Raw genomic sequence first — 26,198 nt, 5'->3', positions numbered from 1 at the left:
CTGCAGAGGGGCAGATCCCGAGGTAGCAATACCAGGAGGGTAGCTGTCGCTTCCTCAGTTTCCCAGAACAACTCTGATAGCTCCAACAGTGATCCTAATTCTGGTGCTGGATGTTGTGCCAGCTGTATATGTGGAGGTGCCCTGCTTTCCGCCAGGGGGAGGTAAGGGATAATGGAGATAACAGAATCTCTTGGGATGTGTACATCCAGTGGCCTGGCACTTCAAAATTTCAGAAGTACAGGGCCTTGGTTGACACAGGAGCTCAGTGCACCATAATACCATCAAATTATCAAGGGGGAGAATCTATAACTATTCAGGGAGTCACTGGTGGATCTCAAGAGTTGTTTAAGATAGAGGTTGATATAAGCTTAACTGGGAAGCAGTGGAAGAAACATACTATTGTAACAGGTCCTAATGCACCTTGTATTTTGGGAAATGACTTTCTGATAGAAGGGTGTTTTAAAGACCCTAACGGTTGCAAATGGGCTTTTGGAATAGCAACTGTAGAAATTGATGGAGGAAAATTGAAGTTGTCCATTAGACCTGAGCTTTCAGATGAATCTGCAGTTGTGGAACAACATGAGATAGAGGATGTAAAGCTGCCGGTTGCTTCTCAAACTGTGCATCACAGACAATACAGAACCAACCGTGACTCTTTGGTGCCCATTCAAAACTTGATTCGTCAGTTGGAGAGTCAGAAGGTCATCAGCAAAACTCATTCACCTTTCAACAGTCCAATCTGGCCTGTGAGAAAGCAGAATGGAGAGTGGCGTCTGACAGTTGATTTCCATGCCTTGAATGAAGTAACTCCACCCATGAGTGCAGCAGTACCAGACATGATGGAACTCCAATATGAGCTGGAATCCAAGCAGGCCAAATGGTATGCTACCATAGACATTGCTAATGCTTTCTTCTCTATTCCCATATCAGAGGAATGCAGGCCTCAGTTTGCTTTCACCTGGAGAGGCATTCAGTACACATTCAATCTTTTGCCCCAGAGGTGGATTCACAGTTCAACCATCTGCCATGCAGTGATCCATGATGCTTTGGAGAAAGGTGGAGCTCCAGAACACATTCAGTTCATCGATGGCATCATCGTCTGGGGTGAGACTGCTGAAGAAGTCTTCGAGAAAGGTAACAAAATCATTGACATTCTCTTGCAAGCTGGTTTCGCTATCAAGCGAGACAAGGTGAAAGGACCTGCCAGAGAAATCCAGTTTCTGGGAGTGTGGTGGCAAGATGGTCACCGTCACATCCCAATGGATGTGATAAACAGAGTCTCCACCATGGCAAATCCCATCAACAAGAAAGAAACTCTGCATTTCTTAGGCATAGTGGGATTTTGGAGACTGCACATTCCTGGATACAGTCAGATTGTGAAACCTCTATATGATGTGACTCGAAAGAGAAACAATTTCCAATGGGGTCCTGAGCAACAAGCAGCCTTTGACCAGATCAAGCGAGAGGTAGTCCAAGCGATGGGTCTGGGACCTGTCCGAACAGGTCCAGACATTAAGAACATTCTGTACACGGCCACGAATGACAATGGTCCAACCTGGTGCTTATGGCAAAGAGCTCCAGGTGAGACACGATGACGTCCTCTTGGTTTCTGGGGTCGTGGCTACAGAGGCTCAGAGGCAAACTACACTCCAACAGTGAAAGAGATTTTAGCTGCTTGTGAAGGAGTGAAAGCTGCTTCTGAAGTGATTGGAACTGAGTCACAACTTGTTCTGGCTCCTAGATTGCCAGTTCTGAATTGGATGTTCAAAGGCAAAGGTTCTTCACCACATCATGCAACAGATGCTACCTGGTCTAAGTGGATGGCTCTGATAACACAGAGAGCTCGAATGGGAAATCTCGAAAGGCCTGGTTTGGTGGAGGTGATCACAAACTGGCCAGAAGGCACAAGCTGTGCAAAACCTCCAGAGGAGAGAGTAACTCGTGCAGAGGAAGCTCCTCCTTACAGTGATCTGTCTGATGATGAAAAGAGATATGCTTTGTTCACAGACGGTTCCTGTCGTCTTGTTGGAAACAAGCGGAGATGGAAATCTGCAGTGTGGAGTCCAACGCGCAGAGTTGCAGAAGCGAGAGATGGAGAAGGAGAATCCAGTCAATTCGCAGAGGTAAAAGGTGTCCAGCTAGCTCTTAACACAGCTGAACGTGAGAGATGGCCAAAGGTTTATCTCTACACCGACTCATGGATGGTAGCCAATGCCTTGTGGGGTTGGCTGAAAGACTGGAAAAAGAATGGCTGGCAGAGGAAAGGAAAGCCAATCTGGGCTGCAGATCTGTGGCAAGGCATTGCTGCTCGCATCGACAGAATCCCAGTGAAAGTGAGACACATCAATGCTCACATTCCTAAGAGCAAAGCTACTGAGGAACAACAACACAATCATCAGGCAGATCTAGCTGCAAGAGTTTCCCAGGTGGACACAAACTCTGATCCTGATCCTGATCTTGACTGGAAACACCGAGGTGAGCTGTTCTTAGCTCGGTGGGCCCATGACTCGTCAGGACATCAAGGCAGAGATGCAACCTATCGATGGGCTCGTGACAGATCCATTGACATTTCCATGGATGCTATCACACAAGTCATCCATGACTGTGACATTTGTGCTGCTATTAAGCAGGCAAAGCGGATCAAGCCCTTGTGGTACGGTGACCGATGGTCCAAGTCCAAGTATGGTGAAGCCTGGCAGATTGACTACATCACTCTACCTCGTTCTCGATCTGGTAAGCAGTATGTGCTGACTATGGTAGAGGCAAGCACTGGATGGCTGGAAACTTATCCACTTCCTCATGCAACTGCATGTAACACCATTCTTGGTCTGGAAAGACAAATCCTGTGGAGACATGGAACTCCAGAGAGGATTGAGTCAGACAACGGAACTCACTTCAAGAACAATCTTGTGAAAAACTGGGCCAAAGAGCACGGCATCGAGTGGATATTCCACATTCCCTACTATGCACCAGCTGCAGGGAAGATCGAACGCTACAACGGTTTGCTGAAAACCACTCTCAAAGCCATGGGGGGTTGGATCTTTGAAAAACTGGGAGAAACATTTAGCACAAGCAACCTGGTTGGTGAATAGTAGAGGTTCAGTGAATCGAGCTGGACCTGCCCAATCAGATTTGTTGCGAAAGGAGGAATTGGATAGCGTTCCTGTTATCAGAGAAAAGAATCTGTTAGGCAAAACTGTTTGGGTATTTTCTCCTTCAGGAGAGGCCAAACCTGTCCGAGGGTTGGTTCCTGCTGAAGGTCCTGGTCACACCTATTGGGTGATGCAAGAAAATGGTGAAATTCAGTGTATTCCACAAAGAAATCTAACTTTGGCTGAGAGAGGTTAAATTCAGAGTGTTTCACAGATACAGCATCGCGCCGAAGAGGAGAGTTCATGAGATCTACAGTGCACGAACCCTGAGAGCGCTGAGTCACCTGAGACTCCCTGTTCCTTTCTTCGCTCCATCTACGACGAAACAAGCTGTTTGCTGTTTTTCCTGTGATTTGACTCTTTTGAATCATCTACATCTGAGATAGCCGGAATGGACTATGGTCTTTATTCACCTATTGTTGTAGATATTATTTTAGATTAGATAAATGGTAGTAGCAGCCAATGGAATTGTTTAGAAGGGGTGGACTGTGGTGGTTTGAAACTGTCTTTTTAATTTTTCCTTGCAAAGTTCAGAACAGAGAAAGTGAAAGAATGTAAATAAGTCACTATTGGGTGTAAGAAAGCAAAATAACAATTGTTCTAAACACTTCCATTGGATAGATAGAAATATTTAAGAACTATTACTCAAAACAAAGTAGGCATTCTGCACATTCTGCGTTCAGCAGTGGGGGCAGTTGCTGGGCTGTCTGGCTGCTGTTTCTTCTTCTCTTCTGGCTGAAGATAACACGTACTGACCTTGGCAGCTAAGTTAACAACTTTCTGCTTAACTAACTCTGCTTCTCTGTCCAGGAGGGTCTGGGGGGGAAGCTCCTGGGAGACAGAGAGGCCCCTTTGGGAGGGTCCCCTTGGGGGGAAGCAAAGGGAGATTGGTTGTGCTTTTTCTGTTGATTGTATATATTTGTGAATGTTGTGAATTTTGTATATTTGTACATATTCATTGCATTTCATTGTAGATTTTAGACTCTGCCTGTAAATACAGCTTTTCATTTGCTTCCAGACTGAGCTAGCCTGGTTATTGTCAGTGGGGTGGGAATTTCAGCTCACACCGACATAGTAGTTGAAGAACCAACAAGGAGAAGTGTAATGCTCGACCGGGTGTTAACAAAGTTAGAGGGACTGGCTGGGGACAATATTGGTTGCAGTGACCATGACATGTTAGAATTTAATATCAACAGACAAGGAAGCAGGGAGATAAGTAAAATTTCAAGCCTGGACTTTAAGAGGGCAAACTTTCCCCTCTTCAAGACTCTAGTTAGAAATATCCAGTGGGCTAGGGCTCTGGAAGTAAGGGGGGCCCAAGACCGCTGGTTGATATTCAAACATTACCTCCTTCAAGTTTCAAGAGAAAAGTGTCCCCTTGAAAAAAAATCAAGTAATCAAGCAGAAGACCTTCATGGATAAACAAGCAACTCTTAGTAAAACTCAAAATAAAAAGGAAAGTTACAATATGCAGAAAAAAAGGACTAATTATTTTGGAGGATTATAGAGATACAGCCAGAGAATGTAGAGATGCAACAAGGAAGGCCAAGGCCCTCCTGGAACTGAATCTTGCCAGAGGGGTGAAAGAGGACTAGAAGAGTTTTTTCGAATACATCAACGATAGAAGGAACAGCAGACAAAAGGTAGGCCCACTACTGAATGATATGGGAGATATGATAACTGATGATGCAGAGATGGCAGAGTTGCTAAATGCCTTCTTTGCCTCAGTCTTTACTCCTAAGACAAGCCCTCAGGAACCTCAGTCTCTAGAAACAAGGGAGCGGAACTGGAGAGATGCAGACATTCCGCTGGTCAGTCAGGACAGGGTTAGAGATCTCTTATACCAACTGAAGACAAACAAAACCATAGGCACAGATGGGATACATCTATGAGTGCTGAAAGAGCTCGTTGATACTGCTGCTGAACCTTTCTCCATCATCTTTGAAAAGTCATGGAGAACAGGAGAGGTGCCTGACAACTGGAAGAAAGTAAATGTCACTCCAGTCTTCAAAAAAGGCAAGAAGGATGACCCAGGTAACTACAGACCAGTCAGCTTCACCTCCATCCCTGGTGTGTCGGTGTGAGCTGAAATTCCCCCCCCACCAACAATAACCAGGCTAGCTCAGTCTGGAAGCAAATGAAAAGCTGTATTTACAAGCAGAGTCTAAAATCTACAATGAAATGCAATGAATATGTACAAATATACAAAATTCACAACATTCACAAATATATACAATCAACAGAAAAAGCACAACCGATCTCCCTTTGCTTCCCCCCAAGGGGACCCTCCCAAAGGGGCCTCCCTCTCCCAGGAGCTTCCACCCCAGACCCCCCTGGACAGAGAAGCAGAGTTAGTTAAGCAGAAAGTTGTTAACTTAGCTGCCAAGGTCAGTGTGTTATCTTCAGCCAGAAGAGAAGAAGAAACAGCAGCCAGACAGCCCAGCAACTGCCCCCACTGCTGAACGCAGAATGTGCCGAATGCCTACTTTGTTTTGGGTAATAGTTCTTAAACATTTCTATCTATCCAATGGAAGTGTTTAGAACAATCGTTATTTTGCTTTCTTACACCCAATAGTGACTTATTTACATTCTTTCACTTTCTCTGTTCTGAACTTTGCAAGGAAAAATTAAAAAGACAGTTTCAAACCATCACACCTGGAAAGAGCATGGAGCAGCTCATCCTGAAGGTCATCTCTAACCACATGGAAGACAAAAAGTTTATCAGGAGTAGCCAACATGGATTTACCTAGGGGAGATCCTGTCTAACTAATCTGATAGCCTTCTATGAAGTTATGACCAAGTGGGTAGATGAGGGAAGAGCAGTGGATGTCATATAACTTGACTTCAGTAAACCTTTTGATACTGCCTCCCATAACATCCTCGTAGAAAAGCTCAGGAGATGTGGCACAAATGGCTGGACAGTGAGATGGACTGAAAACTGGCTGGACAACAGAGTTCAGAGTATCGTCATCAGTGACAGGGAGTCAGCTTGGAGGTCTGTGGCAAGTGGCATTCCCCAGGGATTAGTATTGGGTCCAGTTTTATTCAATATCTTTATCAGTGGCTTGGATGAGGGATATAAGAGTATCCTCAGCAAGTTTGCTAATGATACAAAACTGGGGGGGTTGGCTGACACCCCGTCAGGCTGTGCAGCCATCCAACGTGACCTGAACAGGTTGGAGAGCTGGGTGCAGGCAAACCTCATGAAGTTTAATAAGGACAAGTGCAGAGTCCTAAGCCTGGGGAGGAATAACAACAGGCATCAGTACAGGTTGGGACCTGCCCTGCTGAAAAGCAGCTCCACAGAGAAAGATCTTGGAGTGCTGGTGGACAGCAAGTTCTCCATGGAACAACAATGTGCTCTTGTCAAGACAGCCAATGGTATCCTGGGATGCATCAAGAAGGGTGTGTCCAGCAGGCCAGGCCTAGGGAAGTTCTTCTGCCTCTCTACTCTGCCCTGGTGAGACCACACCTGGAATACTGTGTCCGATTTTGGGCTCCCAAGTTCAAGTGAGACAGAAAACTTCTGGAAAGAATCCAAGGGAGAGCCACAAAGATGATTAGGAGACTTGAGCATCTCCCCTATGAAGAAAGACTGAGACGTCTGGGGCTATTTAGTCTTGACAAGGGAAGACTGAGAGGGCATCTCATCAATGTGTATAAGTATCTGAGAGATGGATGCCAAGTGGATGGAGCCAGGCTTTTTTTGGTGGTTCACAGTGATAAGACAAGGAGCAATGGGTTCAAATTTGAACACAGAAGATTTCACCTCAACATGAGGAGAAACTTTTTTACAGTGAGGGGGACAGAGCACTGTAACAGGCTGTCCAGGGAGGTTGTGGAGTCCCCTTCTCTAGAGACTTTCAAAACCCACCTGGATGTATTCCTGTGTGGACTACACTAAGTGATCCTGCTTTGGCAGGGGGATTGGACTGATGATCTCTGGAGGTCCCTTCCAGCCTCAGATGTACTGTGATACTGTGATAATCGTGCTTGCCTTGTGAACTGTATATGCATACACTGTATTTGTAACACACCACGTTATTGGTTAATGATTCTGTGTATAAGTTTTGGTCTTGTTCTAGTATTAATTTTGGCAAATGTTAAATTGGAGTTGTTTTGGTAAAAAAGTGCTCATGCCTGTGCTGTGTTTACCACACTCTACACATTGCTGGAAAGTCTGCTTTGCCCATGACCTGTGAACTGTTCATCCTGTGATTTGAACCAGGGTCCCAGACACTTCAATTTGGACCATAAAGCAGCTGCTTGCCTGAGCGCATTGCCCTGCTGTTGGCAGACATGAGCTCAGCCACTGCTAGCCGTTACATGGCTATGGGCAATACTGTACTGGGTGCAGGCTCCACAGACTGCGTCATGCGATCTGTGAATGGAGCCAAAAGTTTCTTGACTCATTGCTGAGCAAGGGAATTACAGTAGCCCATGTTCACTGCTCATCCCAGACTGCTACAGCCCTGTGAGTGGGGACATCACTTTGTCCAGTCTGCAGCTGTTCTAGCTGAACCCCATGAGCTACAGAGGAAGTTGCCCCCTGCCCCTCCCTGAGGAGCCATTTTGCTCTGTAAACCCTTGGCGGCAAGGCTTTCCCCCAGGTGACAAGCCTTTTCTCAGGGAACGATTCCCACGGGCTAATCTGCAAAAACCTCTGAAAGTTTCCTCCAGAAGGCATCAATCCTCTGGCAAAGGCAAGCAACCACGCAACACTGCATTCCATGTGGTTGGTGCCACTTGGCTTTGTTTATTATGGCACATCCATGGTGTAATTTCTGGATTACAAATGCAGTACCTAGGAAAGATTCCACAAAAATCCTTATTTGTGAGTAAATTAAATATTTTCTTACAAAAATTTCTGTTAGGATTTGTGCCAAGCCACTCTGTTTTGTGGACTTGCTGGTCACCAGCTGGTTCTCTCAAATTAAGTGCTTGTGGTAATTTTAGGTTATGCCTTTAAATTTTTTTCACAGATCTTGAACAGAAAGTGGTAAAATGCAAATAAATCACTATTGGGTGTAAAAAGGAAAATAATGATAGCTCTAAGCAGCCCATTGGAAAGATAAGGGACTTCAACTAGTTGTACCAAAACAATTTCTCTCTCTTCTTACCTCTTTGCTCTGGGAGATACTAACTTTGTGCTTCTGGTGGCTTCTGCTTGACTTTGGCTGCATTGTTTTGGCTAACATCTCTCTGCTTCTTTCTCTTGTCCGTTTTTGTACAGGGGGAATAAGGGGGAGACAAAAAGGGAGAAGCTACTGGCTTCCCCTGGTCTTTGACCAGTGGAGTTCTTGTGCTGTTTATTAATTGTAAATACTTGTAAATATTGTATATTTTTACATATTAATTGCATTCCATTGTAGATTGTAGTTTTGCTTGTAAATACCACTTCCATTTGCTTCCAACTGTGCTGGTCTGGCAAAATTTAATGTTAGGGGGGAATTTCAACCCACCACAGTGCTGTTTCCAAATTTTCAAAGTTTTCTATTTTATGCAGGACCCCATCACAGCAACCCTCTCCTTGGTTATTGCTTTTGGATCAACGCATAGTTTGATCACACCCTCAGTCAATTTTTCAATAATTTGGTCTGGATTTGTAAAATTTTCTATAGCCCATTTTATATTGGATCTTTTTATTACATATCCCATTCTGCAGAAAAGTTGTTCTATTGAATAACTCTCTCTCTGTGTCATAATAGTATAAATATTATAGTTATGAATGAGCAGCAGAGATATTAATAAAAACATTAATAATTTATAAATGTACAAACTACACCAAAAATTATTTACAGTTAATACTTACATATTTTTCTTGTCCCATTTGTACAGGTGGGTAGGGAAGGGAGCAGGGTAGGGGAAGCTATTAGTAGCCCCCTGTTTTTTGCCAGGGGGGTTCCTGTGTTGTTTATAAATTGTACATATATGTAAATATTGTATATTTTGTACATATATGTAAATATTGTATATTTTGTACATATTCATTGCATTTCATTTTAGGTTGTAGCTTTGTTTGTAAATAAAGCTTCATTTGCTTCCAACTGAGCTGGTCTGGCGATTTTATGTTGGGGGAAGTTTTTAACCCACAACACCAGCCCTACAAGCCATCTCCATTTCAGGTAGCACCTGAACTGACCACACACTCCAATACAGGAGTATGGTTTACAGACGCATCCGCATCCTCCCATAGGGTAGGATCGCAGTGGCACCATAAGGCCACAGCTCTGGAGATTGGCACAGAAAGAACTGTCACTGAAGAGAGTGAAGGCAGTGTCCAGGTAGGGGAACTGCATGCTCCTGTGCTGGCTGCAGAAATTGGTGCAGGGACCTTATCCACTGATTCATATGCTGCCTTCAAAGGTGCCACTGTGTTGATTTGTCAGTGGGAGGCAAATCAGTGGATAATTGGTAACACCAGAGTTTGGAGAGCAACTGACTGGCAGAGGCTGATAGAGAAAAGCATATCCAGAGCCATAAAAGTAGGTTGGGTAAAGGGACACTCCAAAAAACAAACCCCTGCTGCTATTTGGAATGAACAAGTAGATTACACGGCAAAAAATCAATGTCATTAACCACAAGGCGAAGGATTGGGAGAAATTAGCTGAAAGGATACGTATCAAAAGAGGTTACTCAGGGAAATTTGACCTTTATTACGAATGCAGGTCCAGAGGATGGCCATTTTTTCTGACCACATATGAAACAATTGTTTCAGCCTGTCCTCAGCACCAGATCAGACTAAAGGCTATCCATCCTGACCTGGCTCCAGCCCGACATATCAAAAAAGATAAAGTGCTATGGAATACATGGCAAATTGATTACGTTGCCCCCCCTAATATCCTCACATGGGAAAACATACATACTGGTAGGGGTGGAGGTGGTCTCAGGCCTAGTCATGGCCACAGCCGCCAGTATTGCCTCAGGAGCCCAAACCACTGAGGCCTAAAAACATTGGTTCAGCATCCTCCCTATGCCAGAATATATTCAAAGTGACAACGATTCACATTTTACCTCAGCCTCAGTACAAGACTGGGCTCAAGGAGAAGGGGATAAATGGGTGTTTGATATGCCATATTACCCCTAGGCAAAGAGCATAGTAGAAAGGGTAAATGGTCTTATTAGAAAGCAAGCAAATGTCTGAAGAGGCACTTGGGACAAGCATCTGCCTCATGTAGTTTTTATGGTAAGCATCCAATGGGGAAATTATGGTAGCCCTGAAGTCAAGGTATTCTGCTTCGCTGAAACAGTGAGGAATGTTAACCACATGACAGGGGGGTTACAGAACAGATCCCCACACTCACTAACACAGATGAGGGTGGTCCAACCCCTATTAATGATGCTAGCCTCAATTGGGGTTGTACCTATGACACTGGCTAAACACAGACACAAACCCAAACACATCAAATAAGTGCACGATGGATTGTCCCAGATTACTAATTGTCTTGCCCAGCTTCTACAATTGTGTCAAATTTTTTATTCTCCACAAGTTGAAGACTGTATTCCAGCAAACAGCCTACACAGGAAGTGAAGGCTTCTCCTATAAGGAATAGAAGCCCATCACTGGTCAAGGGATGGCATATTGAAATACTAAGGACTGGAGTCAGAGCAAAATTGCCCTACATTGCACCCTATTTTGAGTATGGTTATATGGTTTATATGGTTATGTACAATGTTTATACAATGTTCATAGTAAGCATAAATTACTATTTTGTATAAGTAAAGGTAGCCCACATGGGGTAAATCTAACTATAGAGTATCATTTGCCAAAACATACTTGCCCATAAGTAAGGGTGTAGTGATGTGTGCATATGCCCAGAATTATGCCCCAAATATTGCCAAAACATGTCCCTACACGTTTTGCTAAAACCACCTCTTCCTCCTCCCATCTGGAGTGGGGAGGATTTTGGTGCCAAGTAGAAAAGGAATGAGGTGTCAGCGAGTCTAGGTAAACAACCTTCCTGGACATGTTTTCCACCTTTGTGGTAAACAAGGTTCATGCGATTTACCTGTGCTTACCTTGTGCACTGTGTATGCATATCCTATATTTGGTAAAACACGACATTATTGGTTAATTATTCTGTATACAAGTTCTGCTATTGGTCTGGTATTCATTTTGGCAAATGTTAAATTGGGGTTCTTTTGATAAACAAGTGCTTGTGCTGTGTTTAGCCCATGCTACACGTTGCCAGGAAGCCTGCTTTACCCGCAATCTGCAAACTGTTCATCCTGAGATTCAAACCAGGGCCCTGAGCACTTCAATTTGGACCATAAAGCAGCTGCTTGCCTGAGTGCATTGCCCTGCCGTTGGCAGCAACAAACTCAGCCGCCACTAGCTGTTTTGTGGCTATGGGTGACACTGTATTGGGTGCAGGCTCCACAGATGGTGTCACACAATCCTCAAATGGAGCCAGCTGTTTCCTGACTCGTTGCTGAGCAAGGGAACTGCAGTAGCCCATGTGCACTGCTCATCCTGGACTGCTACAGCCCCATCAGTAGGGACATCACTTTGTCCAGTCTGCAGCTATTTCAGCTGAATCCTGTGAGTCACGGATGGAGTAGTCCCCATCCCTTGCTGAGGAGCCATTCTGCTGTGCCCTGCAAACTCTCGTCATCAAGGCTTTCCCCCGAGTGGAAATCTCTTTCTCTGGCAATGCGCCTTTCGGGCTAAGGTGCAAAAGCCTCCAAAAGTTTTCCTCGGAAGCCATCAAGAACTTTTACTCTGGCAAAGGCAGCAACTACACAGCACAGCATTCCATGCGGTTGGTGCCATTTGGATTTGCTTGTTACAGCACATCTGTGGCATAATTTCTGAATTACAAATGTACTACCCAGGAAAGATTCCATGAAAATCCCAATTTGTGAGTAAACCAAATATTTTCTCATAAAAGTTTCTGTTAAGGTGTGATGGTTTTAAGACTGTCTTTCCAATTTTTCTTCACAAAGTTCGAGCAGAGAAAGTGAAAAAATGTGAATAGATCACTACTGGGTGTAAGAAAGCAAAATAATGATTATTCTAAACACTTCCACTGCAGAGATAGAAATGTTTAGGAATCTCTACTCAAAACAAGGTAGGGAAGTTGGGCAGTCTGAGTTCTCGGTTTGCTGGGTTTCTGTCTGCTGCTTCTTCTTTTTCTGGCTGAAGATAACATACTGACCTTGACAAGCTAAGTCTAACAGCCTCTCTGTTTCTTGACTCTCTGCCTTCTGCCAGGAGGGTCTGGGGGGAATCCTTCTGGCTGGGCAGGAGGCCACTTGGGAAAGGCCACTTGGGGCAAGCAAAGGGGGCGTGGTTGTGCTTTTTCTGTTGATTGTACATATTTGTAAATGTTGTGAATAATGTATGCTTGTACGTATTCAATGCATTTTATCATAGATTGTAGATTTGCTTGTAAATACAGCTTTCATTTGCTTCCAGACTGAGCTAGCCTGGTTATTGTCAACGTGGGATGGGGATTTCAGCTCTCCAATGTTACATAAGGTTTGTGCCAAGCAACTCTGTTTTGCGGACTTGCGGTCACTGGCTGGTTCTCTCTTTCAAACTAAGTGCTGTTTCTAAATTTTCTAAATTTTCTAATTTGTCTAAATTGTTCAAATGACTTATACCTATACATTCTGTAGAGATGGTTCTTTCAACCTAATACTTGTACCTGTAAATATTAACTGTAAATAAATTTTGAACATTAATAAATCATTAACATTTTTATTAATATCTCTGCCACTCATTCATAACTATGATATTTATAACAGGAATGGCTTCATCTTGCTAAATTTATTGAGTCTACTATGTGTGTGTAGTGGAGGGAAATGTAATAGTTTGTGTTGTAGTGGAGATTAAAGAAGAAATTTTACAGCCTTCTCTTAACCTGGTGTTTATGAAACATCGTAACTCTGGAATACGCATTTTTGAACCTTCTATTAGTACTGCTTGTGGGCAAGGCTGTCAGTGTATAACACATTCATGCACACATTCAAGAACTAAATATAAAAACTTAAGCATATAGGTTTTGTTGAACGAAGTCAAGTAGGATTTAATTCTTGAAGACTGTTAAGACTTTAATGGAACTTCATCAGTGTGCCCAGGTGGCCAAGAAAGCCAGTGGTATATAGCCTGTATTAGAAATGTTGTGACCAGCAGAAGGGGGGAGGTGATTGTCCCTGTGTACTTGGCATTAGTGAGTCCACACCTTGAGTATTATGTTCGGTTTTTGGCACCTTGTGCTGGTTTGAGGCCAGCCAGAACATCTCTTGCCCCAAAAGGGACAAAAGAATGAGACTCACACAAACGGATTGGAGAGTGATGGAAAGTTTAAATGGAAAAGCAATTAGTGAAACTACAGAAAACTACAAAGCATAGTGGCAAAGAACATCCTAAAGCATACAGAGTCCCTTACATAGTACCCAGAGGCTTCCCAATCTTTCCCTTCTCCCACCTGAGGGTCTACCCAAACCCTCGGGGCTCTTTCTTCCCCCCTCCCACTGCTAGGCAAGTCTCAGGCTGGCCAGGTCTGAGACTGCCCCCCCCTCCATTCTCCTCCTGGCATTAGGCCAAGACAGGCCCAAGAGGCCTGAGATACTCCCCCGGCATTACCCGATAAGAGAGAGCATCTCCCACGGGGACAGAGAGGGAAGAAAGAGGAAGAGAATGACTCTGCAGATGGCTTTATAGGGCGCAGGATTTATGGGTAGAAATACGCTGTTTCCTGTGTCCACCCCTATTGGGTGGGCACCTGGAACACCAGAGGTGTATCTCATGTAGCAGTGGCAGGGGACACCCAGCCTAAACTGCCACACACCTCAATACAAGAGAGATGTGGAGGTGCTGGAGCCAGTGAAGAGGAGGGCACTGAAGCTGGAGAAGGGTCTGGAGAAAAAAAATCTTATGAAGAGTGACTGAAGGAGCTGGGGCTGTTTAGTTTGAAAAAAGAGGCCGAGCGGATACCTCATTGCTTTCTACAACCACCTGAAAAGACAGTGCAAAGAGGCTGGTGCTAGTCTCTTCTCAAGATAATTAGTGATAAAAGAAGAGGGAATGGCCTCAAGCTGTGACTGGGTAGGTTTAGACTGGACATTAGGGAAATTATTTACACTGAAAGAGTGGTCAGGCATTGGAATGTGCTGCCCTGGGAGGTGGTTTAAACACATCCATACCCTGGATGCGTTTAAAGGTCGTTTACATGTGATGATTTGGGACATGGTTTAGGGGTAAACTTTGTAGAGCAGGGTTATTGGTTGAACTTGGTGATCCTAAGGATCTTTTCCAACCTGAATGTTTCTCTGAGTCCATGATTGTTTTTCAAAATATTTGAACATTAAGATACTATTTCAGCAGATTCACAAGCCTTCCTGTAATTACCCATCAGATACTGAATGGCATTATAAGGTCTCCCCAGACTCTTCTCCAGGCTGAGCATCCCCATTTGTCCAAGCCTGTCATCTTAGGAGAGGTGATCCAGCCTTCTGATTATCTTTGTGTCCCTCTCCTGGACTCACTCCAGCTGTTTCATGTCCTTCTTGTGTTGGAGGTCCCATAGGTGGTGTCGTGGAGAGGGTGAATAGGGATGGAGGATGGTGATTATTAATTATGAATTATGAAAATATGAGCTATGACATTATTGTTTATTATTATTATTAATATTCAATTAATTACTTTATATATATTGATTCAGATGCATGGTTGTAATAATATAGAACATAACTGATTTAGTATTTACAATTATACCCAATTATAATATTTACAGTCAATTTCTGATTAAGGGAACGAAAGGGTGCAGTTCCGCCGCTTGTCCACTAGATGGAGACTCGACAAGGCGCTTGCGGAGGCTAGCTATGTAAGAGATATTTCTAATGTTATCACGAGGCAGGTTAAGCTGGAAATATCATGCAGCTATGTGCAGGCGCTTTGAATAGAACATTACTAAATGTTACACTCATGAAAGATACATGTAGCAAGACAAATTGCCGGATCACGTGGGCTCGCTGGGTATCTGCTTCTGCCCGAGGTTGGCCCCATTTGGGCGGCACTTTCTTTCTCCCTTCTGGCTCTGTGGGGGAGGGGCAAGGTTGGCTTTCTCTTCCCGCGGTCTGCGGGAAGGGCAGTTCGCTTCTTTGTCCTCCCGCGGTCTGCTGGGGAGGGACTGCCTTCCTGACCAGAAGATGGCTCAGGAGGGCCAGGTCCTTTTGGTGCTCGGCCCTACGATCGAGGACAGTTTTCCCGAAGGCAGGTCTCTGGTGGGGGGTGCGGTGACACGATGCTTCCCCCCCCTCGGCTCGGCTCGAGATGAGCTGACTGCCGCTTCTCTGGGTGACTGCTTCCATTTAAATTATAATGGTACAGTCATTGCCTTGACTTCAATGGAGAGGTTAATCCTTTGCCCTCTCTTTTCCCTCGGGGAAACCCCGAGTGTTTCACCCTGATACGGGCTGCAGAGTGGCTGCAGAGGGCGGCTCCCTTTCACTCCTGCGGTCTGCGGGGGCCACGCAAGATGCGTTTCTGCTTATTTGGCTGCTTAGTTAGCTTGCAGCATTTCTGAACAGCCAGGCCTGGGCTAGTCCTTCCCCCTTTGGGTTACAGCTTACCCTCTTTGGGGGCTTCCCTCAGTCCTTTTCAACTGGGTCTATGTCGTCTCTGGCGACGGGGTCATCCTTTGCGGGTCCTCGATGCACACTCCATGGGCTGGCTTCCATGTTCGCAGAGGCTTCCACTACGCTTGTGTGAAAGGCTTATAGCTTACACAATCGTGAGCTGCATGTGGGTGAAAGCAAAGGAGGCAGCAACATGGCACCAAAATGGAGCAATACTTATAGACACTCAAAGCTGGAAACTAGCCAATGGACACACTTGCCAACAACCTGCTTCCACCTATAGAAAGGTGAAGCTAGAATTATGCCCTTAGATAGACAGAGCATAAGCATGCCATTGAGATGGGTGCCTGCTACTTGTTTGCCCCTTAGGAGACAGGCAGGCGCCTGAGCTTTTTGTCTTCCCTTCCTGAAAGAAGGGTGGAAGGGGGACTTCCCAGAACATGTTGGGACAAGTTAGTTGGTATCTGGGAGCATAATTCTGGGCATGTGATGCTTTCACAACAGGTGGACACAGGAATCCCAAATGAGGTCTAGACTAGAATGGCAGAATCACCTCTCTCAATCTGTTGGCCACACTTGTTTTAATGCATAGAATAACAGAATGTTACAGATTGGAAGGAAGAGACCTCCAGAGATCATTAAGTAAAACTGCCCTGCCAAAGCAGGATCAGCTAGGGCAGGCTGCAGAGTAACACACCCAGGCAGGTTGTGAGAGCCTCCGGAGAAGGAGAAACCCGGGATGCCATTGGCTGCCTGGGCTGCAAGACTGTGTTTTTTGCTCATGTCCAGCTTCTCATCCGCCAGTACCCCCAAGTAATTTTTTACATGGCTGCACACAATTTCATCATCCCCCAGCCTGTATTCATACTGAGGATTACCCCAATTTAGGTGCAGGACACTGCATTTTGCCTTATTTAACCTGATAAGCAACTCCTCAACTTAGCCTGCCCAGGTTACTCTGTATGGCATCCCATTGTTCAGTTTTAGCAACCTCACCACTGAGCTTGGTATCATCTGCAAATTTGCTGAGGGTGCACTCAATTTTGCTACCAATGACGATATTGAACAGCACAGATCCTTGAGGGACATCATTTGTCAGTTTTGTCCATCTGTTGACTGCTACCCTTTGGATGTGACCATCCAACCAATTCTTTATCCACTGAACAGTCCACCCGTCAAATCCCTATCTCTCCAGCATAGAGAGAAGGATGTTGTGGGAGACTGTGTCAAAGGCTTCACAGAAGTCCAGACAGATGACACGTGTTGGTCTTCCCTTGTCACTGATGAACTTATACCATTGTAGAAAGCCAGTAGGTTGGTAAGGCAGGACTTGCTCTTGGTGAAGCCATGCTGGTGTAGGAAGACAGCAAACCTTTGAAGAACTTTTGAGAAGGCTATGTTTTGTCTTTGAGTTGGAAAGAATGTAAACACCTTGTAACTGAAGAGAAAGACTAGGCAGAAGTTGACTGGATATGTTGAGAAGCTTGTTTGTCAGTATTAACCTATTGTATGCTTCCTTGTCAGTGAAAGGATAGCCAACTGGGATGTGGCAGGTCTGTATTAGAATTATAGAATCATAGAATCAGTCAGGGTTGGAAGGGACCACAAGGATCATCTAGTTCCAACCCCCCTGCTATGGGCAGGGACACCTTAAACACCTTCAGGGATGGGGCCTCAACCACCTCCCTGGACAACCCATTCTAGGCTCTCACCACTCTCATGGGGAAGAACTTCTTCCTCACTTCCAGCCTGAATCTCCACACTTCCAGCTTTATTCCATTCCCCCTAGTCCTATCAATACCTGATATCCTAAAAAGTTCCTTGCCAGCTTTCTTGTAGGCCCCCTTCAGATACTGGAAGGCCACAGTAAGGTCATCTTGGAGCCTTCTCTTCTCCAGACTGAACAGCCTCAACTCTTTCAGTCTCTCCTCATAGAAGAGGTACTCCAGCCCTCTGATCATCCTGATGGCCCTTCTCTGGACACGTTCCAGCATGTCCATATCCCTCTTGTAATAGGGGCTCCAGAACTGGACACAGTACTCCAGGTGGGGTCTCACCAGAGCTGAGTAGAGAGGGAGAATTACCTTCCTTGACCTGCTGGCCACGCTTCCCTTGATGCAGCCCAGGATCTGGTTGGCTTTCTGGGCTGCAAGTGCACATTGACAGCTCATGTTGAGCTTCTTGCCCACCAGCACCCCCAAGTCCCTCTCCTCAGGGCTGCTTTCCAGCCACTCACTGCCCAGCCTGTATTTGTGCTTGGAATTGCCTCGACCCAGATGCAGGATCCTGCACTTTGTCTTCTTGAACCTCATGAGGTTGGCCTGTGCCCACCTCTCCAGCCTGTCAAGGTCCCTCTGGATGCCATCCCTTCCCTCCAGCATGTCTGCTGCACCACACAGCTTGGTGTCATCAGCAAACTGGCTGAGGGTGCACTCAATGCCACTGTCCATGTCACCAACAAAGATGTTGAACAAGACTGGTCCCAGGACTGAGCCCTGAGGGACTCTGCTTGTCACTGGCCTCCACTGGGACATGGAGCCATTGATAGCCTCTTTGGGTGCGGCCATCAAGCCACTTCTTTATCCATCTAGTGGTCCACCCATCAAACCCATGTGTCACCAGTTTGGAGACCAGGATGTGGTGTGGGACAGTGTTGAAGGCTTTGCTCAGGTCCAGGTAAATGACATCAGTTGCTCTCCCCTCATCTATTAATGTTGTGACCTTGTCATAGAAGGCCACCAGGTTTGTCAGGCAGGATTTGCCGTTGGTAAACCCATGCTGACTGTACCAAATCACCTCTTCACTATTCTTCTGTCTCAGTAGTGCCTCCAGGAGAATGTGCTCCATGATCTTAGCAGGCACAGAGGTGAGACTGACTGGCCTGTAGTTCCCTGGTTCTTCCTTCTTCCCCTTTTTGAAAATGGGAGTAATGGTTCCCCTTTTCCAGTCAGTGGGGACTTCCCCAGACTGCCAGGATTTTTGGAATATAATAGAGAGGGGTTTAGCAACCTCATCTGCCAGTTCTCTCAGTACGCGCGGCTGTATCCCGTCGGGTCCCATGGACTTGAACACTTTCAGGTTCTTCAGGTGATCACGAACCTGATCTTCACTTATGATGGGCAGTTCTTTCTTCTGGTTCTTGCTATTAGCTTCCATGACTATTCCAGGAGTGTGGCTGGAGGCCCTTGCAGTGAAAACTGAGGTAAAGAAGTCATTGAGAACCTCAACCTTTTCCAGGTCACTTGTGACCATTTCACCTGTTTCCTTTCTGAGGGGGCTCACACCTTCCCTAGTCTTCTTTTTACCATTAATATACCTGTAGAAATTCTTAGTGTTCCCTTTAACCTCCCTGGTTAGATTCAATTCAAACTGTGCTTTGGCTTTCCTAACCAGGTCTCTTGCTGCTCAGGCAGCTTCCTCATATAGCCCCCATTCTAGCTGTCTTTTCCTCCACTCCTTGTAGAGTATGATTGTCCAGCAGCTCCTTGCTCATCCAGGCAGGCCTCCTAGCATTCTTCCCTGCTTTTCTCTTTGTTGGTATACATTGCTCCTGGACACAGAGGAGGTGGTCTTTGAATACTGACCAGCTGTCTTGGGCCCCTCTTTCCTCTAGGGCTTTGTCCCACGACACTTTGGCCAGCAGATCCCTGAAGCAATCAAAGTCTGCACGCCTGAAGTCTAGGGTTGTAAGCTTAGAATATGTCCTCCTGGTTGCCCTGAGGATCTTAAATTCAACTGCTTCATGGTCACTGCAGCCAAGGCTGCCTCACATTGGTTACCAGCCCTTCCCTGTTGGTGAGAACAAGCTCCAGCATACCACCTTTTCTTGTTGGTTCCTCTACCATTTGGAGGAGGAAGTTGTCATCTATGCAATCCAGGAACATCCTGGATTGCTGGTGCCTTGCTGTATTGTCCTTCCAGCAGATGTCAGGGTGGTTGAAATCACCCATGAGGACCAGGGCTTGTGACCTGGAAGCTGCTTCTATGTGCCTGTGGAGGGCCTCCTCTGCTTGGCTCTGCTGGTCAGGTGGCCTATAGCAGACCCTACTGTAACATCTCCTTCCCCTGTCTTGCCTTTAATTTTAACCCATACACTCTCAACAAGCTCTTCATCCTTCCCCAGGTGGAGCTCCACTGATTCCAGCTGCTCACTGACATAGAGGGCAACACCTCCTCCTCTCCTTCCCTGCCTATCCTTCCTAAAGAGCTTGTAGCCATCTATCCCTACATTCCAGTCATGGGTATCATCCCACCAAGTTTCAGTAATAGCCACTATGTCATGGCATCCCAGCAGCACAGTCGCCCTTAATTCATCCTGTTTGTTGCCCAAGCTGTGTGCATTTGCGTAGAGACACTTCAGCTGGGCTGGCCCTGTCCTCCTGTTGTGCCAGTTCCCCTTGATTTCCACAGAGTGTCCTGGTGTATCATTTGTGGCTTGCCTCAGGGCAGCAAATTGAAAGCCCTCACTAGCTCTCCATCCCTCTGCCTCTGACGAGCTGCCCCTCTGTTTGTCACTGGCCAGCAGAAGACTATGAGCCCCTTCCCCCTTCCAATCTAGTTTAGAGCCCTATCAATGAGCCAATTCCTGCCCCAGGATCCTTTTCCCCCTCTGGGACAAGTGCATCCCATTTGTTGTTTGCAGCTCTTGTGCCTTGTAAACGGAGCTGTAATTGTAGAACCCAAAGCCCTGACGATAACACCAGCCCTGGAGCCATGAATTGACCTCTTGGCTCTTCCTATATATTCCCTTGTCCATCACTGACATTAGAGGGATAGAGGAGAACACAACTTGAACTCCTGATCCCTTTAGCAGTTGCCCTAATGTTCTGAAATCTCTTTTAATTGATTGTGAGCCTCTCATTGATACATCTTCACTACCCACCTGAAAGACCAGAAGTGGGTAGTAGTCTGAAGGACTCACAAGGTCGGGAACTTTACCTACAAAGTCCCTTACCTGGGCACCAGGGAGGCAGCAGACCTCTCTATGAAAAATATGTAAGTTGACTACATAACAGAGTAGTAAGCTTCGGCTTATGCTTAAGCTCTTGGTTTACTTTTGCTTGTGCTTAGTTCTTTGCTTAGTTACATAGACAATAAATGTTTTTGCCTTTCACAACAAGAGTCTTCTCATCTTGTCTTCACCTGGAAACACCATAACATGCAGCCTATGAGAAGAACATGACTGATAGAATTATATTCTGGGTGTCTTGAATCACCTCCCTGTCCTTCATGTGCTTTAATATACCTTCTAGGAGGATCTGTCCCATGATATTCCCAGGCTCAGAGGTGAAGCTGACAGGTCAGTAATTTATAGCATTCAATTAGAAACACACAAAAGGCACAAAAAGCACTCCAACTTATTTCACTTTAGAGTAGCACTGTGAAGTTTGTTTGTTTGCTTTTTTTTTTTTTTTTCTGGAATATCTATCATTTTCCTGGAGCTTCTGATGTGACCAAAATGCGCAGAGGCAGGAGGCTGTTGGTTGAGGATTCACATCTCGCTGCCTTAGCTCATGTCAGTGAGAACCTTGCAGGAATAAACTGATATGCACTGAGTGACTAAAAGTTAGCATACTTATATGCATCTCTCAAAGTTTTCTATTTTCGTGGTTAAGCAGAGATGTGGTAAATTTCTGAATCTGAGAAACAGTTTTTTTAACTTATCTGCCAAGTTACTATAAAAACTTGACTGTTGGTAAAAATAAGAATTTAATTTGCATTGTTCTCAGTTACTAATTATTGAAATGTCTTCTTCCGTCTGATCATCAGAAACAACCTGTTAACATGAAATTACAGTTCATGATCTGAGACTGTTAATTCCTACCTTAGTTCTATATGCAAAATTACTTTTTCCATTTTAGGCACTGTCTGCTGTTTTTCAATGGGATTCCCTGATGCGAGTGAGCTAATGGTATAATATTATAGATACTGTTTCAAAGTACATCCTTAGTAAATTGTTCTCTAAATGAATGACTTTCATGGGAAGCTATCCAACACGTAGTTAGAATGTCTGTCAAAAACAACAGAAGAGTATGTTGCAGGATTAGTATGTGATTTGTCTGCAGGTAGCTTCTCTTCTGGTTGTAGCCTTTCAGTGTAACACATTAAGAGTTTAAACATCTCATACGCTAAAAGTGCTTTGATAGCTAAAATAAATAAATAAAAATAATTAAAAATATTTTAAAACTTTTGTTTTGTTCCTATTTTTAATGCTTTATACAGTATTCAATAAATCTTAGTTTATCTTATCATGGTGGCAGCTGAGAAATACAAAGATATCTACTGTAACCTCCTGTGAAACTGACTACTCTAGACCATGGAATCCTTGAGCTCTTGAAGATGAATGTTTAGCAGTCTTGCCCTATACTCATTTACATACAACAATCAAATATTTAAATCATGACTTCTGCTGTGTAGACTCTGAAATAACCAAACTGATATATTACTTGGATGTTTTTCAGAGCATCTGTATGCCAAAACTTATGAATTCATGCTTGTTTGAATAGTTAGTACGTTTTAATATGATTATTTTCAGCCCTGTTTCATATAGAATCGCTTGCCGCGTAAAGAGAACAAAACATTTTGTAGAAAAAATTGTTGAATTTCTTTACTGAGTTTCAGGGCTGAGTTTCAACCCTAGAAAGAACAAGTTCAAAGGGATACAAAATAGAAAATTCTGGTATGACAAGAGGCTATTTTATGTTTAATCGAATAGTTCAAATGTTTTTTTTTTCTGTAGGCAGAACCTCTCCACAATCTTCCCATAGCAAGTCTACAGAAAAAGAAACGTAAACAGTCACACCCTATAAATCTCCACCTGATGTGTCAGATTTTGTATAGATTCCTTGGCTTCCAGAAAGTTCTGTTTCTGAATTGTTCTCTACATTTCTATATGATACATGCAGATGTTTATTTAGCTTTATCATCCTAAGAGAAAATTCTTCTTTCCTATCTGTACTACAGTTTTTCACTGCATATTTTCTTCTTCATTTGCTTTGAACCTTCTCTGGAGTTTCTTACGTCATAAAACAAATAAATCAACCCTAACTAGAAAGCAATATGAAAAGAGAGCTTCTGTATGTTGTGTGACACACTAAATTTATTTTTCATTCTGAAATACCTGAAGTGCATGACTGGGAAATGCCTTATGCAAAGCAGTTTTGGCAACTCGTTATGGTAAAGACTGCATATGCCCAGAATTATGCTCCAATATTGTCAAAACATGTTTTGTTAAAGGCCTGCTTCCCCCTGCTTGTGGAGCTGAGAAAACAAAGGGGTCAGGTGTCAATAAGCCAGGGTAAACAACCCAACCTGTCTTCTTGAGATAAAGATCATGTACCCACTTTGTGGGATGCTTGTGCTGTGATTGTGCTTCTTCCAAGTTTGGGCATATTCTGACCATATGCTTTGCTATTGGCTAATGATATTCTGACCAAGAATTTGACTATTGGCTAAACCCAAGCCTCGAGCAAATTATAAATATTACCCAAATTATAAACAAGTAGCTCTTCTGCTCTTGCTCTTCTGCTATTAAGCTCTTCTGCTTTTGCTCTTGCTCCGTGCACGTGCTCTGCTCTCATGCACGTGTTCTGCCTTTGTCCGCAGTCTGGAGAGGAGCTTGCCACACAGAAATTGCCAGTGTGCCTCAGTTTACCTGGAAACCAGCAAAGAATCCTTTGCATAAACTGCACTGAAACTACAGCTTAACATTGTATCTGCAGTACTGCTGGTAGGAAGAAGCTGTAACCATGCCCTGAAGGGACTAAGCCCTGTTGGCAAAGTCTCAGGAGAGCTTACCCAAATCCCTGTCAGCAGTTCTAAGTGTCTGGTGTGAGCATGAAGCTGCAGACCTGTGAGCCAAAGCTGCAGACCTGTGAGTCAAAGCTGCCCTCCATGCACTGTTCATGAAGCTACAACTACACCCAGCAGCTCCTGTGTGTCAGCTGCTGAGCCACAGGAGAAGGAGCCTTCACTCACTGCTCCCACAGCCCTGTAAGTGTCAGGGTAATTCAGAGCACCATCTGTGCCCTGCTGGGACCACCTGTGGCTGTCTCAGACACTCTCTCATTTCCAAGCTGAGCCAGGGGGAAAGCTGCACCACTCCACGCTGTCCCCCCTTCTTCTGCAGCTGCTTCAGGAGCTGCTCCCCCTTCAGCATCCTGCAGAGACAGCAGGACCACCAGCATTAAGGGGAATGCTTGAGAGCCTGTTCCAGGTCAACCAGCCTTCAGTGCACCTCTGTGGAGTACACACCACACCCCCACAGCAATGGAAGAAAGCTGCCTCCACCGTGTCTAGAGGGGACTGCTCCTGGTAGCCAGCCAGCCACGGCCCCACTGAGGGCTCAGCAGCAACCAGCCTTGGCATCAACCAGCATAGTAACCAGCATAGCAATCATCATAGCAACAAGCCTTCACTGGGAAACTATATCATTTCCAGTGTTCACATGTTTAACATCAGTTTTTGTTTCTGTTTAAAATCCCCGTGCTTTAGCCCATGTGGTATTGTAATGTGTGGTTTATAATGCAGCCACTCCCAGTATGCCCAGAGCCATAATTTGTAAGAAAGGTTCCTTTAAAATTGTATGTGCCTGACACCTAGCTGAACTGCTGTATTTAGCTGCACCAGGTGGACAAGCAGATGAATTGCATCTTTGGTTCTTATTGTATTTTTCAATTCTGTTCGAAATTATTAAACTGTTTCAGTTTAGAATCATAGAATCAACAAGGTTGGAAAAGACCTCAGAGATCATCAAGTCCAATCTATCACCCAGCACCTCATGACTAACTAAACCATGGCTTCAAGTGCCATGTCCAATCCTTTTTCAAACACCTTCAGGGACGGTGACTCCACCACCTTCCTGGGCAGCACATTCCAATGGCAGATCAGTCTTTCTGTGGTGAACTTTCTCCTCACCTCGAGCCTAAACTTGCCCTGGTGCAGCGTGGGACTGTGTCCTCTTGTTCTGGTGCTGGTTGATTGGGAGAAGACACCAACCCCCACCTGTCTACAACCTCCTTTCAAGTAGTTGTGGAGAGAAGGGATACGGCTTACGTGATATATCCACAACCGTACACTAGAATCCATATATACACACTGTTAAAAGGTTATTAATAATATTTATAGTAACAAATAATATTTAATATTATTATTCATATTTCATAAATTAATAACCATAACTGACACTTGTTTAACCTCAGTGACATTACAGAAGGGACAAAAAATATCTTTTTAAAGACAAAACCAGGAAATATTTTATATTGACCAATATGGTGTGACCCAGGCAACACTACTGGTGTAATGAAAATACAATGTGATCCAAGGCAATTCTTCCATTTCTAAAGACTGACTTTTTCAAGTTTTAAAATACAATAACTATTTTAACTGAATCCTTGAATAAAGTGTTGGGGGAAAAATTTGGTAGAAACAACAACAAAAAGTTTCACAACATTTTTTTGGGTTTTTTGGGGGGAGATTTACTCAGCTCCAACAGATTGATTATTCTACTTCAAGACCATGGCAATTACTGCCAATTTTGTAAACTACTCAGACTGTCTTTCGAAGTCAGAGTGTGAGAGAACTGAAAGTATTTTCTAAAGAGAGGAAACTGCTTCAAAGTGCATCAAGGCTAAATGAATGGACAGTCAAATTCAATAAAGAAAAGAAAACAAGTGGAAGGATGAGGTGTAAGTAGGTAATAGGAAAAGGCAAAAATTTAAAATTATTTAGTTATGGAAGAAACCCTAATTTGATGTAAGAAATATATGCATAGGGAAGAAAATGTTACTGAAATGAAATTAAATTTTCAGTTGTGAAAACTCCTGTAGTGAAAATATAATTATATTGAAATTGCCTAATATTTTTATTAGATATTTTTGACACAAAGAGCATATATGTCACACGAAAACTAGTTGACTGACTGATCCCTAAAATGAACTGTTCCTAGGAATGCTGTTGTGGAGTGCTGTTTCTACTGTTGTTCCTTAAACATTCATTTTTGATGCCAGGATATTTAGAAATGCAGATGCAATTACAGCTTTTAAATTTCCAGATGACACGAAGTTTCTATTGCAACAAATAATGAGGAAGACAGGATTCTATCCTTTGGTGTGTTGTTGCAGTGTAGGAGTGTGCTTCTTGATGTTGTTAAATACAAGACATCCAGGAATAGTGAAAGAATGACCAGAAGAAGCTAAACTATATTAGAAAATACTGTGTCCAGTCCTTGTTCTTTGTGTTCTCAAGGTGAAGAGAATTAACAAACGTCTTCAGACATGAAAGAAACCACCAAGTTTAATAAGGTCTGTAAATCTAGCACCTTGTGTCCAAAGCTGCAATGTAACCTATGCAGTGCTTCAACTTTCTGATCCAGTGAAGAAGGATGCAAGACCGAGGGTCAAGTTCACTATGAAGATTATAGCCTGAGAACCTGAGTCCAAGGTCCTAGGCATGGGAATAAAC

This window comes from Indicator indicator, chromosome Z (genome assembly GCF_027791375.1).
Source record: "Indicator indicator isolate 239-I01 chromosome Z, UM_Iind_1.1, whole genome shotgun sequence".
Lineage (NCBI taxonomy): Eukaryota > Metazoa > Chordata > Aves > Piciformes > Indicatoridae > Indicator > Indicator indicator.
This window is presented reverse-complemented; position numbering follows the sequence as displayed.